Source organism: Triticum aestivum, chromosome 5A (genome assembly GCF_018294505.1).
Source record: "Triticum aestivum cultivar Chinese Spring chromosome 5A, IWGSC CS RefSeq v2.1, whole genome shotgun sequence".
In the NCBI taxonomy this organism is placed as follows: domain Eukaryota; kingdom Viridiplantae; phylum Streptophyta; class Magnoliopsida; order Poales; family Poaceae; genus Triticum; species Triticum aestivum.
Genome location: NC_057806.1, coordinates 209,560,044 through 209,575,722, shown reverse-complemented (window position 1 = coordinate 209,575,722; position 15,679 = coordinate 209,560,044).

Here is a 15,679-nt window from a genome sequence, read left to right as displayed (position 1 = left end):
GCCTTCTGGTGCCTCCTGAGCCTCTCCCCCGCCTGGAACAGTCCTTCGGGACAGCACCTCCACATCATCCTTGTTCTTGGCGGAGTGAGCGGCTGGCGGTGAATCGCTGGCCATCGCCTTGGAATCCAGCGAACCTCTTGACAAGGATCGCATGAAGCTGTTGTGGGTCGGACTACAATAAACATAACTAATCATCTCAATGCAGTGAGAAGGAGAAACTATATGGGTGGATACAAGTCTTAGTACTTACGATGCGGCCTGAGGCTTAGCGCGGGGGTGTCTCTCTGGACTGTTGTCGATGTCCCATGCGGAGTTATCCGCGAGGGAGCCCTTCCCCTTCTTGGGCGCCTCCGTCTCCAAAGTTGTGGAGGCCGCCCTCTTCTTCCTCCCCTCAATAGGGGGAGAGTCACTTTTCTCCTCCTCCTCATCCTCGTCGTCTTCGGCGGCAGGGGAACCGGTCTTGTCTTCGGACGTCACTGCTACCTCTTGAGCACTGCGTTGGTTTCCCCCAAAGAGGAAGGGATGATGCAGAAAAGTAGCGTAAGTATTTCCCTCAGTTTTTGAGAACCAAGGTATCAATCCAGTAGGAGGCTACGCGTGAGTCCCTCATACCTGCACAAAACAAATAAATCCTAGCAACCAACGCAAATAGGGGTTGTCAATCCCTATAAGGCCACTTACGAGAGTGAGATTTGATAGATATGATAAGATAATATTTTTGGTATTTTTATGATAAATATGCAAAGTAAAATAAAGGCAAAGTAAATAGCAAAGAAAATATCTAAGTAGTAGGAGATTAATATGATGAAGATAGACCCGGGGGCCATAGGTTTCACTAGTGGCTTCTCTCGAGAGCATAAGTATTCTATGGTGGGTGAACAAATTACTGTTGAGCAATTGACAGAATTGAGCATAGTTATGAGAATATCTAGGTATGATCATGTATATAGGCATCACGTCCGAGACAAGTAGACCGACTGCTGCCTGCATCTACTACTATTACTCCACTCATCAACCGCTATCCAGCATGCATCTAGAGTATTAAGTTAAAAACAGAGTAACGCCTTAAGCAAGAAGACATGATGTAGAGGGATAGATTCATGCAACATGAAGAAAACCCCATCTTTATATCCTCGATGGCAACAATACGATACGTGCCTTGCTGCCCCTACTGTCACTAGGAAAGAACACCGCAAGATTGAACCCAAAGCTAAGCACTTCTCCCATTGCAGGAAAGATCAATCTAGTAGGCCAAACCAAACTGATAATTCGAAGAGACTTGCAAAGATAACCAATCATACATAAAATAATTCATAGAAGATTCAAATATTGTTCATAGATAGACTTGATCATAAACCCACAATTCATTGGTCTCAACAAACACACCGTAAAAAGAAGATTACATTGAATAGTTCTCCACAAGAGAGGGGGAGAACATTGTATTGAGATCCAAAAAGAGAGAAGAAGCCATCTAGCTACTAACTATGGACCTGTAGGTTTGAGGTAAACTACTCACACTTCATCGGAGAGGCTATGTTGTTGATGTAGAAGCCCTCCGTGATCGATGCCCCCTCCGGCGGAGCTCCAGAACAGGCCCCAAGATGGGATCTCGTGGATACAGAAAGTTACGGTGGTGGAATTAGGGTTTTGGGTACGTATCTGATCATTTGGGGGTACATAGGTATATATAGTAGGAAGGAGTACGTCGGTGGAGCAACAGGGGCCCACGAGGGTGGAGGGCGCGCTGGGGGGGTAGGCGCGCCCCCTACCTCGTGGCCTCCTATTTTCTTTCTTGATGTAGGGTCCAAGTCTCCCGAGTCTTGTTCGTTGAGAAAATCACATTCCCGAATGTTTCATTCCGTTTGGACTCCGTTTGATATTCTTTTTCTTCGAAACCCTATAACAGGAAAAAAACACCAATTCTGGGTTGGGCCTCCGGTTAATAGGTTAGTCCCAAAAATAATATAAAAGTGGATAATAAAGCCCAATAATGTCCAAAACAGTAGATAATATAGCATGGATCAATCAAAAATTATAGATACGTTGGAGACGTATCAAGCATCCCCAAGCTTAATTCCTGCTCGTCCTCGAGTAGGTAAATGATAAAAACAGAATTTTTGATGCGGAGTGCTACTTGGCATAATTTTAATGTAATTCTTCTTAATTGTGGTATGAATATTCAGATCCAAAAGATTCAAGACAAGAGTTCATATTGACATAAAAATAATAATATTCAACCATACTAACAAAGCAATTATGTCTTCTCAAAATAACATGGCTAAAGAAAGTTATCCCTACAAAATCATATAGTCTGGCTATCCTCTATCTTCACCACACAAAATATTTAAATCATGCACAACCCCGATGACAAGCCAAGCAATTGTTTCATACTTTTGACATTCTCAAAACTTTTTCAATTTTCACGCAATACATGAGCGTGAGCCATGGATATAGCACTTATAGGTGGAATAGAATGGTGGTTGCGGAGAAGACAAAAAAGGGAGAAGATAGTCTCACATCAACTAGGCATATCAACGGGCTATGGAGATGCCCATCAATAGATATCAATGTGAGTGAGTAGAGATTGCCATGCAACGGATGCACTAGAGCTATAAGTATGAAAGCTCAAAAAGAAACTAAGTGGGTGTGCATCCAACTTGCTTGCTCATGAAGACCTAGGGAATTTTGAAGAAGCCCGTCATTGGAATATACAAGCCAAGTTCTATAATGAAAAATTCCCACTAGTATATGAAAGTGATAACATGAGAGACTCTCTACTATGAAGATCATGGTGCTACTTTGAAGCACAAGTGTGGTAAAAGGATAGTAACATTGTCCCTTCTCTCTTTTTCTCTCATTTTTTTTATTTGGGCCTTTTCTCTTTTTTATGGCCTCTTTTATTTCTCTTTTTTTCGTCCGAAGTCTCATCCCGACTTGTGGGGGAATCATAGTCTACATCATCCTTTCCTCACTGGGACAATGCTCTAATAATGATGATCATCACACTTCTATTTTTCTTACAACTCAACAATTACAACTCGATTCTTAGAACAAAATATGACTCTATATGAATGCCTCCGGCGGTGTGCCGGGATATCCAATGACTCATGAGTGACATGTATGAAATAATTATGAACGGTGGCTTTGCCACAAATACGATGTCAACTACATGATCATGCAATATGACAATGATGAAGCGTGTCATAATAAACGGAATGCTGGAAAGTTGCATGGCAATATATCTCGGAATGGCTATGGAAATGCCATAATAGGTAGGTATGGTGGCTGTTTTGAGGAAGGTATATGGTGGGTGTATGATACCGGCAAAAAGTGTGTGGCATTAGAGAGGCTAGCAAAGGTGGAAGGGTGAGAGTAGTGCGTATAATCCATGGACTCAACATTAGTCATAAAGAACTCATATACTTATTGCAAAAATCTACAAGTTATCAAAGCAAAGCATTATGCGCATGCTCCTAGGGGGATAGATTGGTAGGAAAAGACCATCGCTTGTCCCCGACCGCCACTCATAAGGAAGACAATCAATAAATAAATCATGCTCCGACTTCATCACATAACGGTTCACCATACATGCATGCTACGGGAATCACAAGCTTCAACACAAGTATTTCTCAAATTCACAACTACTAAACTAGCATGACTTTAATATCACCATCTTCATATCTCAAAACAATTATCAAGTATCAAACTTATCATAGTATTCAACACACTTATAAGAGAATTTTTTTTATTCTTGAATGCCTAGCATATTAGGATTTTAAGCAAATTACCATTCAATTAAGAATCTAAAAATAATCGAAGTGAAGCATGAGAGATCAATAGTTTCTATAAAACAAATCCACCACCGTGCTCTAAAAGATATAAGTGAAGTAGTAGAGCAAAATTATATAACTCAAAAGATATAAGCGAAGCACATAGAGTATTCTAACAAATTCCAAATCATGTATGGCGCTCTCAAAAGGTGTGTACAGCAAGGATGATTGCGGTAAACTAACAAGAAAAGACTCAAATCATACAAGATGCTCCAAGCAAAACACATATCATGTGGCGAATTAAAATATAGCTCCAAGTAAAGTTACCGATAGAAGTAGACGAAAGAGGGGATGCCTTCTGGGGCATCCCCAAGCTTTGGATTTTAGGTGTCCTTAGATTATCTTGGGGTGCCATGGGCATCCCCAAGCTTAGGCTCTTGCCACTCCTTGTTCCATAATCCATCAAATCTTTACCCAAAACTTGAAAACTTCACAACACAAAACTTAAAGTAGAAAATCTCGTGAGCTCCGTTAGCGAAAGAAAACAAAAGACCACTTCAAGGTACTGTAATGAACTCATTATTTGTTTATATTGGTGTTATACCTACTGTATTCCAACTTCTCTATGGTTTATAAACTATTTTATTAGCCATAGATTCATCAAAATAAGCAAACAACACACGAAAAACAGAATCTGTCAAAAACAGAACAGTCTGTAGTAATCTGTAGATAGCGCAATATCTGGAACCCCAAAAATTCTAAAATAAATTTTTGGACGTGAGGAATTTATCTATTAATCATCTTCAAAAAGAATTAACTAAATATCTCTTTCCAAATAAAAATGGCAGCAGTTCTCGTGAGCGCTAAAGTTTCTGTTTTTACAGCAATTTCAACAAGACTTTCCCCAAGTCTTCCCAATGGTTCTACTTGGTACAAACACTAATTAAACACAAAAAACACAACCAAAACAGGGGCTAGATAAATTATTTATTACTAAACAGGAGCAAAAGTCAAGGAATAAAAATAAAATTGGGTTGCCTCCCAACAAGCGCTATCATTTAACGCCCCTAGCTAGGCATAACAAGCAAGAATAGATCTAGGTATTGCCACCTTTGGTATTAGGAAAGAAAAGAGCAAACTTTCTATCTATAGAATTAATCCTTCTATTTTGATAAAGCACATGGCTATTAATGGTAGAAGAAATATTAAGTATGTTACGGAAATTTGTATCTAGGCTAGCCTTTATCTCTTTAATTGATTCGTTTTGGTAAGAGAGCAAAAGAGATGTAGATTCAACTTTCTCATTCATGGGGTGCCCAAATATAGTTTTCATTTTTTCATAAGTGTCTATGACATACCCTTCAAGAAAACCTTCTTCAAATATAGAATCTAAGACATGCTTAAGAGAAGAAGGAAGGGCAATATAAAAGCTTTTTAAGTAAACTTCAATTTGATATTAAGGAACATAACTGGCCCTGATCCTTAATAGTATATACCAAGCATCTTTCAAAGATTCATCAAGTAAATAACGAAAAATTCCAGAATCATCTTCATCAAAATTATTAAGACTCTCATTGATAACTCCGGTAGGTTTTTCCATAGTATCCTTATTTATAAGCTTAGCGAGAATAGAAGGGTTGTCCAAAGTACTAAAACTCTAGAGAGAACCCCCAACCCTTTTTGATTCACACATGGCGGAAGAAAGGCGAGCGGAAAGAGAGGGAGGATAGAGAGAGAGAGGGAGAATAAAATGTCAAGGGTGAAGTGGGGGAGAGGAAAACGAGAGGCAAATGGCAAATAATGTAATGCGGGAGATAAGGGTATGTGATGGGTACTTGGTATGTTGACTTTTGCGTAGACCTCCCCGGCAACGACGCTAGAAATCCTTCTTGCTACCTCTTGAGCACTGCGTTCGTTTTGCCCGAAGAGGAAGGGATGATGCAGCAAAGTAGCGTAAGTATTTCCCTCGGTTTTTGAGAACCAAGGTATCAATCCAGTAGGAGGCTACGCGCGCGTCCCTCGTACCTGCACACAACAAATAAATCCTCGCAACCAACGCAAATAGGGGTTGTCAATCCCTATAAGGCCACTTACGAGAGTGAGATCTGATAGATATGATAAGATAATATTTTTGGTATTTTTATGATAAAGATGCAAAGTAAAATCAAGGCAAAGTAAATAGCAAAGGAAATAACTAAGTAGTAGGATATTAATATGATGAAGATAGACCCGGGGGCCATAGGTTTCACTAGTGGCTTCTCTCGAGAGCATAAGTATTCTACGGTGGGTGAACAAATTACTATTGAGAAATTGACAGAATTGAGCATAGTTATGAGAATATCTAGGTATGATCATGTATATAGGCATCACGTCCGAGACAAGTAGACCGACACCTGCCTGCATCTACTACTATTACTCCACTCATCGACCGCTAGCCAGCATGCATCTAGAGTATTAAGTTAAAACAGAGTAACGCCTTAAGCAAGATGACATGATGTAGAGGGATAGACTCATGCAATATGAAGAAAACCCCATCTTGTTATCCTCGATGGCAACAATACAATACGTGCCTTCCTGCCCCTACTGTCACTGGGAAAGGACACCGCAAGATTGAACCCAAAGCTAAGCACTTCTCCCGTTGCAAGAAAGATCAATCTAGTAGGACAAACCAAACTGATAATTCAAAGAGACTTGCAAAGACAACCAATCGTACATAAAAGAATTCAAAGAAGATTCAAATATTGTTCATAGATAGACTTGATTATAAACCCACAATTCATCGATCTCAACAAAGACACCGCAAAAAGAAGATTACATCAAATAGTTCTCCACAAGAGAGGGGGAGAGCATTGTATTGAGATCCAAAAAGAGAGAAGAAGCCATCTAGCTACTAACTATGGACCCGTAGGTCTGAGGTAAACTACTCACACTTCATCAGAGAGGCTATGGTGTTGATGTAGAACCCCTGCGTGATCGATGCCCCCTCCGGCGGAGCTCCGGAACAGGCCCCAAGATGGGATCTCGTGGATACAGAAAGTTAGGGTGGTGGAATTAGGGTTTTGGCTCCGTATCTGATCGTTTGGGGGTACGTAGGTATATAGGAGGAAGGAGTACGTCGGTGGAGCAACAGGGGGCCCACAAGAGTGGAGGGCGCGCCTGGGGGGCAGGCGTGCCCCCTACCTCATGGCCTCCTCTTTTATCTCTTGACATAGGGTCCAAGTCTCCTGGGTCTTGTTCGTTGAGAAAATCACGTTCCCGAAGGTTTCATTCCGTTTGGACTCTGTTCGATATTCTTTTTCTTCGAAACCCTAAAACAGGCAAAAAACAGGAATTCTGGGCTGGGCCTCTGGTTAATAGGTTAGTCCCAAAAATAACATAAAAGTGGATAATAAAGCCCAATAATGTCCAAAACAGTAGATAATATATCATGGAGCAATCAAAAATTATAGATACGTTGGAGACGTATCAGTCACGTCCAAAGTGCCCTTGCGGCGGGGGCCACTCCAGACCCCCTTGGCCTTTCCTGTGGCCTTCTTCTCTGGTACCTTATAATGTGCCGGCTCCAGCATCTTCGCTAAACGCGGGATGACTGGTTCTTCAAGTAGGGGAGCTGGACACGGGATCTGCTTCGCCTTCTTCAACCAGTACTGAAAAAGCAATGATAATAAATGATTAGATATCACCCTTGAAACAAACAATTAGGGGATGTGTTGAAGGTAGCATACCTCGTTGGGGAGGTGATTTATGTTGTGACCATGACCCGAATCTGTGGCCGGCGGTATCTCGTTGCCCTTGAAGAGCAGCTTCCAGGCATTTTTGTGAGCTGTTTCGAAGAGCCTTTCCAAGGTGTGGTGCTTTTTTGGGTTGAAATCCCATAGAGGGCAGCTTCGGCTCTGGCAGGGGAGGATCCGACGCACCAGCATCACTTGGATTACGTCGACAAGCTTGATGTCCCTATCGATCATGCTTTGAATGCGTGTTTGCATGGCAATCAGCTCGTCTAACAAACACTAGTTCGGGCTTTTCTCGACCCAGGAGGTGAGTCGCACGGAAGCGTCGGAATTGAATGTGGCAGCTGTGGCCCAGGTAGCACCACGGGGTTCAGTGATGTAGAACCATTGTTTCTGCCATTCCTTGACAGACTCCATGAATGTGCCTTTTGGCCAAGAGACATTGGTGAGCTTGCTCACCATGGTGCCCCGCACTCTTTGTGCTATCGATCCACCACCTTGGGCTTCACGTTAAAGGTTTTGAGCCACAGCCCGAAGTGGGGTTGGATGCAGAGGAAGGCCTCGCACACGACAATGAACACCGAGATATTGAGGAAGGAGTTCCGGGATAGATCGTGGAAGTCTATCTCGTAGTAGAACATTATCCCGCGGACGAAGGGATGGAGTGGAAACCCTAGCCCGCGGAGGAAATGGGGGAGGAACACTATCCTCTTGTCGGGCTTTGGCGTGGGAATGATTTGTCCTTGGCCTGGAAGATGGTGGGCGATTTCCTTCACCAGGTACCCGGCCACCTGAAGCTCGGCAATGTCCTCCTCCTGGACAGAGGAAGCCATCCACTTGCCTTGACCTCCAGATCCGGACATGGTTGAGTGCTTTTTTGAGTTAACAGATAAGAACTTGGGCGCTGGAGCTCAAGAGTGGAAGGGCAGGAAGAAGGCGTGGGGGAAGAAGGAGGAATCTTATCTCCTTATAAGGGAAGTGAATATTGAACGCCACCCCACTCGCCTCAAAATTCGCCTGCTCCCAAGGGTTGTGTAAATGGCACGGTTGGGTTACCCACGCCTGTATTGATGAGAATCCCATAATAAGGGGACACGATCTCTACTTTGACAAGACGTGCCAATGACAACCACGTCTTCAAACGTGGAGCGGCAGGCAAAAAAGGTTCAAAATTATGGCCGGATGGACGTGATGTCATGTTGTAAAAGTTGTCAGCGGATTGGACTCGTGTATTATTATATTCTCTCTACGGTTGCGTGTGGTGTGTGTTACAGGTCCGGACACGATCAATTCGTCCGAAGACTATTTTTGGAGTTCGGAAGTAGAAACCCGCCTTGCAATGCCGAAGACAGCACTACACGCCGGATACCTTGTCATTGAAGCCAGGTTCAGGGGCTACTGAGGGAGTCCTAGACTAAGGGGTCCTCGGGCGTCCGACCTGTTGGCCATGGGCCGAGCTGATGGGTTGTGAAGATATGAAGACCGAAGACTGCACCCGTGTCCGGATGGGACTCTCCTTGGCGTGGAAGGCAAGCTTGGCATCGAATATGTAGATTCCTTTCTTTGTAACCGACCTTATGTAACCCTAGATCATCCCGGTGTCTATATAAACCGGAGGACTTAGTCCTGATAGGAGACTGATTATCATAGACATACAAGCTAGACCTCTACGGTTTAGCCATTACGATCTCGAGGTAGATCAACTCTTGTAATACTCGTGTTCATCAATATCAATCAAGCAGGACGTAGGGTATTACCTCCATAGAGAGGGCCTGAACCTGGGTAAACATCGTGTCCCTTGTCTCTTGTTACCATCGACCTTAGACGAATAGTTCGGGACCCCCTACCCGAGATCCGCCGGTTTTGACACCGACAACGACACGGCCATAACTTTCAACGCAAGTGACGAACCAAAATCCGGTCAGTCCGGGCACCAGCCGCCTTGGTCCTCAATCCAATAGTGTACGGCTTTCAACTCACTAAAGTGCTCATGGATGGTGGCAGCGGATTAAACCTCATCTACGAGGATACACTGAATAAAATTGAAATAGACAAGAGCCGCATTGAGCATAGTAATACAACCTTCCGAGGGATCATTCCCAGTCAGGAGGCACGATGCGCGGGGAAAATTACACTCAATGTGGTATTCGACAGGCCGGAGAACTATCTGTCCGAAGAGATAACCTTCCAAGTGGCCCCTTTCAACAGCGGATATCATGCACTGTTGCGGCGAGATGCATTCACACGCTTTCAAGCTATACCTCATTACGGATATATGAAGCTCAAGATGCTCGGGCCCAACGGCATTATCACTCTTGCTAGTGATCCGGACATAGCCCTTCGTGCCGAAAACAAAACAGCATCCCTAGCCCTCGAGGCACTATCTGAGGCCCTCGCGGCTGAAGAGTTAAACGCACTATGCTCCACGGTGGACAAGGACAATAAGCGTCCCAAATCCACCTCTTTCAAACCAGCAAACGAAATAGTCAAATTCCAAGTCCACCCGACGGACCCCAAGAAGACAGCCTCCATCAGGGCATAGCTGGACCCAACGGTTGATTCCGCACTACGAACGTTCCTGCGCGAGAACTGGGATATATTTGCCTGGAACCCTTCTGATATGCCAGGAATCCCACGCAGGCTGGCCGAACACAGCCTCAATATATTGAAGGGATATAAGTCGGTCAAGCAAACATTGCGGTGCTTTTTAGAACCTAAACGACAAGCCATGGGGGAGGAGATAGCCAAGTTAATCGATGCCAGATTTATCAGAGATATAGAACAACCGAACTGGCTAGCAAACCTGGTGATGGTACCAAAGAAGCACAAATCCTAGCGCCTGTGCGTCGACTTCAAAGACCTCAATAAGGCTTTCCCTAAGGATCCCTTCCCCCTCCCCTGCATCGATCAGATCATTGATGCCACTATAGGACACGACTCACTGTGTTTCCTCGACGCATACTTCAGATACCATCAAATTAAGATGAAGGAATCCGATCAAGCCGCAACGGCATTCATCACCCCATACGGGCCTTTCTCCTTCAACACTATGCCCTTTGGGCTTAAAAACACCGGCGCCACCTACCAACGCATTATTCAAACATATCTGGAAAAGCAAATTGGCAAGACAGTGGAAGCATATGTGGATGACGTCGTCATCAAAACTAAACACATCGAGTCGTTAATAGACGACTTACATCTCACATTCGACAATCTCCGGACATGTGACATTAAACTCAATCCGGAAAATGTGTTTTCGGCATTCCCGCCAAAAAGCTGCTAGGCTTCATCGTTTCAAATAGAGGAATTGAGGCAAATCCAGCCAAAATCCGAGCTTTGTCACAATTGGCCACGCCAACCGACCTCAAAAAGGTCCAAAAACTAGCCGGATGTGTGGCAGCGTTAAGCCGCTTTATCTCTAGACTAGGAGAAAAAGCATTGCCACTTTATCGCCTTCTTCGATGTACCGACCACTTTGAGTGGACGGAACCGGCAATGGCCAGACTCGAGGAAATAAAGGCTCTTTTAGCGAGCAACCCAATCCTGGCCGCGCCAAACGACGGCGAACCAATGTTATTATACATCTCTGCAACACACCAAGTGGTGAGCACAGTGCTCGTCGTTGAGCGAGAGGAGGACGGACACAAGTTCCCACTCCAGAAACCGCTATACTACGTATCCACTATCCTTACACCATGAAAATCTCAGTACCCTCATTACCAAAAGATAGCATATGTAGTATTCATGGCATCCTGGAAGCTATGACACTACTTCCAAGAGTGATCGATTACGGTGGCTTCCGAAGTACCACTTAATGACATAATAAATAACCACGACGCTACGGGTTGGATTGCTAAGTGGGCTATTGAGCTTCTACCGTTTGACATAACATAGAAACTACGCCGGGCCATTAAATCCCAAGTACTGGCCGACTTCGTCGCTGAATGGACAGAGGCCGAACTCCCTACAGAGTACGCCACATATTCCAACTGGGTCATGTACTTCGATGGCTCTAAAATGCTGGCTGGTTTACGAGCTAGCGTCGTTGACGGTGTCCTGGACTAGGGGGTACTCACCATGTCGTCTCCCGACCAGGTGGGTCGGGCCGAGGACGCCCATGGTGATTCATTAATGGGCCACTATAGGCAGCCCATGCCGCATACAAGGAAGACTCCATAAGACTTGGCGCTCAAGCCAAGGGCTCTCTTAAACCCTAGGCCTACGTTGCATATATAAGCCGAGGCCAGGCTAGTCAATAGACAATCTCATATTCATTACTACAATCTCGTGGTAGATACCTGTACTACGTACTATCCTCATACCAATACAATCAAAAGCAGGACGTATGGTATTATCTCTTCAAGAGAGCCCAAATCCTGGGTAAAATCATGTGTCCATGTTACCATCACTCCAAGACGCCTAGCTTAGGACCCCTACTATGAGATACGTCGGATATACAACCGACATTGGTGCTTTCATTGAGAGCCTGTTGGGCGATCGTCGCGGATTGATGGGACAATCAGTGTGTTAGATCCGGACACTGCTGCGGTTATAGAAAGCAATATTAATCGCAAAGATTGCTACCCTACGCGCGATGGAAACTCCCAAAGAAACATGTGCATGCTGCAGCACCTTGGGGTTGCAGATACACTGCCTGGGTCAGTGCAAAAATAGCGGTGATCCAGCTGAGGAGCACATGGGCCGATCACACCTTGCCTCGGTCAGGCATATCAGGGAAGATTTATTTCCTTTTATTTTTTATTCCAGCCCTTAGTTCGGCCGCCGGTCCTCCCCTACCTTTTGTTGAAAAGTGCATGGACCTGTGGCATTGCTAACCTGGTTGGCTACTAGTTTTACAATGTGGTACCCTAGATTTGATTGGTAGATTCTGGTAATTTGAGTACTACTACTCCACGTATAAGATCAAAACCAATGTATTATTGGTACTAGTTGATACTAGTTTTGTCCATATCACTTTTGTTTTCTCACCTCGGTCGCTACGGTCATCGTAGTCGAGCGTGTTTATTTCTTCCTAACTATTCGGTCAGCATGTAAAATTATTACACGCAGAATTTTTTTGTCCGTTTGTACTGCATTATTTTCTACGGAGATATTTTACTGACGCATGTACAAATGCTTCCTGTCTGTGTCAATCGGGCGGGCCGACCTACGCGTCAGAACCTTCGTCAGACCAACCTTCACGTTGAGATCGGTCGTTCTTCATATTGGTCGGATTGATGTAGTCTTGAGACACTCCGGCAAGGGCAGCGGCCATCCAGGAAGTCCTTTCTATTTCTTTGTGCTCTTTCCTTTCTTTAATTCCACACAATTGGTTGCTATCGTCCACTGGTAGTGGTTTTCTCTATCATGTGTATAGACCAAAGTACTAATGCAGAAGTGCTAGTTTTTGCAGCATGGTTTTCAAGGTCTAATTAACAAACAGTGCAAACTAGCCTTGCACTAGCGCTTTATCATCACATGGATGTGGATTTTTAGCGAACGTCGTATCTGCAACCGGATCTTCCCTATAAAAATACGTCGTCACTCCTCCGTCTTCATTGACCTAGGCACCAGACTATTTTTCTTTTATCTACTTTGCATAAACTTAATTGTGCAAATAATCATTTTTTCTTTCAACTATTACTATTGTTGTTATTTCTTGCTTGCACTATTTTATGTGTGTAGGTAATCAACTTCGACTACATCACGCGGTCAACTCTGTGGGTCGACGTCGTCGTCCTGCCTGCACCGCTCAAGTTGTGGCGTCGCCTCAGTGTGTGTCCCTGTGTTAACGACTTCGGCTGCGTCACGCGTTCACCTCGGCGTGCTGACGTCATCATCACGCCTCGGCCGGACTGGGGGTTTCGCCTCGTCACATCAACCGTGCTATGTCACCACTTCGGAATGCTGAACTCCTCGCTCAGCCATCTCGGGACTGGCTCAGGGTCTGGGACCTCATCCCGCCGCAATCTTGGCCCATGTCATCAACATCAAGCACATTAACCAGCGAAGTCGCTCTCATGCTCAAAAACTTTCAGTTTTAAATTTTGTTCGGTTCGACCAAGCATTATACTTTTTCTTTGGCAAAGAGTTGTTTGTGAAAAACTTCCTTATCAAAACTTTGTTTGTGACACACAAATTCAAATACCCCGTTTACTTGGGGGCTTCCTTTATGAAGCCTTTCCTCTTGCATATGATTATACTTGTATGGCTTTGTTCCTTGTTCGTGTATTACGCCACAATATGCACCCTGTTGACTTAAGTGTTCCGCAAGCTGGGTTGCCTTGCTCCTGTGTTTACCCCTACATTCCCGACTGTTCGGCTAGGGAGTAAAGGGAGCACCTCTGCGATTGTCACGATCGGGTCATCCGAGCTCGGACCTCAGATTAGGTGAAGCCGAAAGCTAGCGCTCTTATTGTTTTCAATCATGGTCAGCACACAACGGAACTCATGAGTACAAAATATCTATTGCACAAGTCTCATAGTAACAATGAGCAACCGAAGTAAGGTATCGGTGGGGGTATTATTTTCTTCGAAGATGCTTCTTACACTTCATCAGTAATATAGCATAAGTTCCCTGAGCGTGCTTTGTCTGTTACAGCCTTATGGCCTGATTGTTGGGTCATCGGAAACACCGTCGATATTCTCGACAGATGGAGTACATAACACTTTTCGGCCCTTGACTGAAGAGGGAGAAGCTGATTGTTGGTTCAGACGCGTTTAAATTTCGGGTGAACATAGATATGATATAGGTACTTTGGTACATACAATCATTATACATAAAATTATTTTACCCAAATCACTTGGGGGCTCTTAAATTTATGTGAGCTGTTTTATAATAAGTGTTCTTCTTCTTAGTCATTGCAAAGTCTTTTTCTATCACTCCTTTTTTCGACGTGAGTGTGTGGTTAATAGCCGAGGAGCCTAATTTATCTCTCAAAGCCGCTAGATTTTAGTTTACTAAACTGGCCTAACAAGAAGTACTCCGCCTTCGGGATAGGAGGTTGAAGCCGTAGGCTGATCCGCTTGAAGTCTTGAGATAGGATGTGTCATGTTAAAGCATGAGAGAGGCATAATTTTTAAGACCAATTTTCGGATTGGCACCGAACACTTGATCTAGTTCGGATGTCAAGTTTTTACTGATGTTTTTTGGTTTTCCAAGCCTATGGCACTTTTAAAATATTTGTGTGTTTTCAGCATAAGTTTCATAGTGCAATGCCGGACACCTTTAGAGATTTGGCAAAAACATTATCGGATATTGCTATATATGCATCGGTTTCGAATTGTGTCTTTGGTCAATAGTTGGGTTGCCCGGCTCTTGTGATTGCCTCCTACGTTCCGCTTTGTTCGGCTAGGTGTGCAAAGGGAGAACCACTGCGATTGTGCTTTCAGCTCGAATGGTTAAGCACCTCAGTGGAGAAAGCCAAAAATTGACTATCACAATGGGCGTAAACTGGTCAGCAATCCGATCACGGTGTCAAATTATAGATCGATACCGATTACCCCGTGTTAAACGATGGGCCTTTCATAACATTAGCCGAAGTGTTAATGGCTAGACTTCGGTCGGTGCCGAACACTAACCGGGTGCTCGTAGCTAGCTTCCCTGGTTTAAAGCTCCTATGACTAAGTGCAAGTTATAAAGCCCGCATATCTGATTGCCTTGTTTCTGCTAACACAACCGCCTTCGGGCATCGAGACGTCGGCTAAGGGTTGTTTTGTTATTGCGGAAACACCCTGACTAGCATCTACAAGGGGGTGGAAGCCAACGATGGGCCACTTTCAACTAATAAACGATTGCAATGGAGTCAAAATAAACATATCATCGGCGTTCGTATTTAATATAGAGGGCTGGCTTCCATAATCATCGTTATAAAGCCATAAACATGCATCAATTTGACTTAAGATTTTGGCCAAGCTGGGTTGCCTGGCTCCTGTGCTTACCCCTACATTCCCAATTGTTCGGCTAGGCGGTAAAGGGTGCACCTCTGTGATTGTTACTACCGGGTCATTCGAGTTAGTACCTCAAACTAGGTGAGCCAAAAGATAGCAATCTTAAAGGATATAATTGGTCGGCAACGATGGAAGTGAAAATTTTGGTTCATTAATACCATAGAGTTCAGGAACTTTCCCCAAACTAAATCCTCAATATTTTCCTCCCACATGGATCAGAGGTGAGGT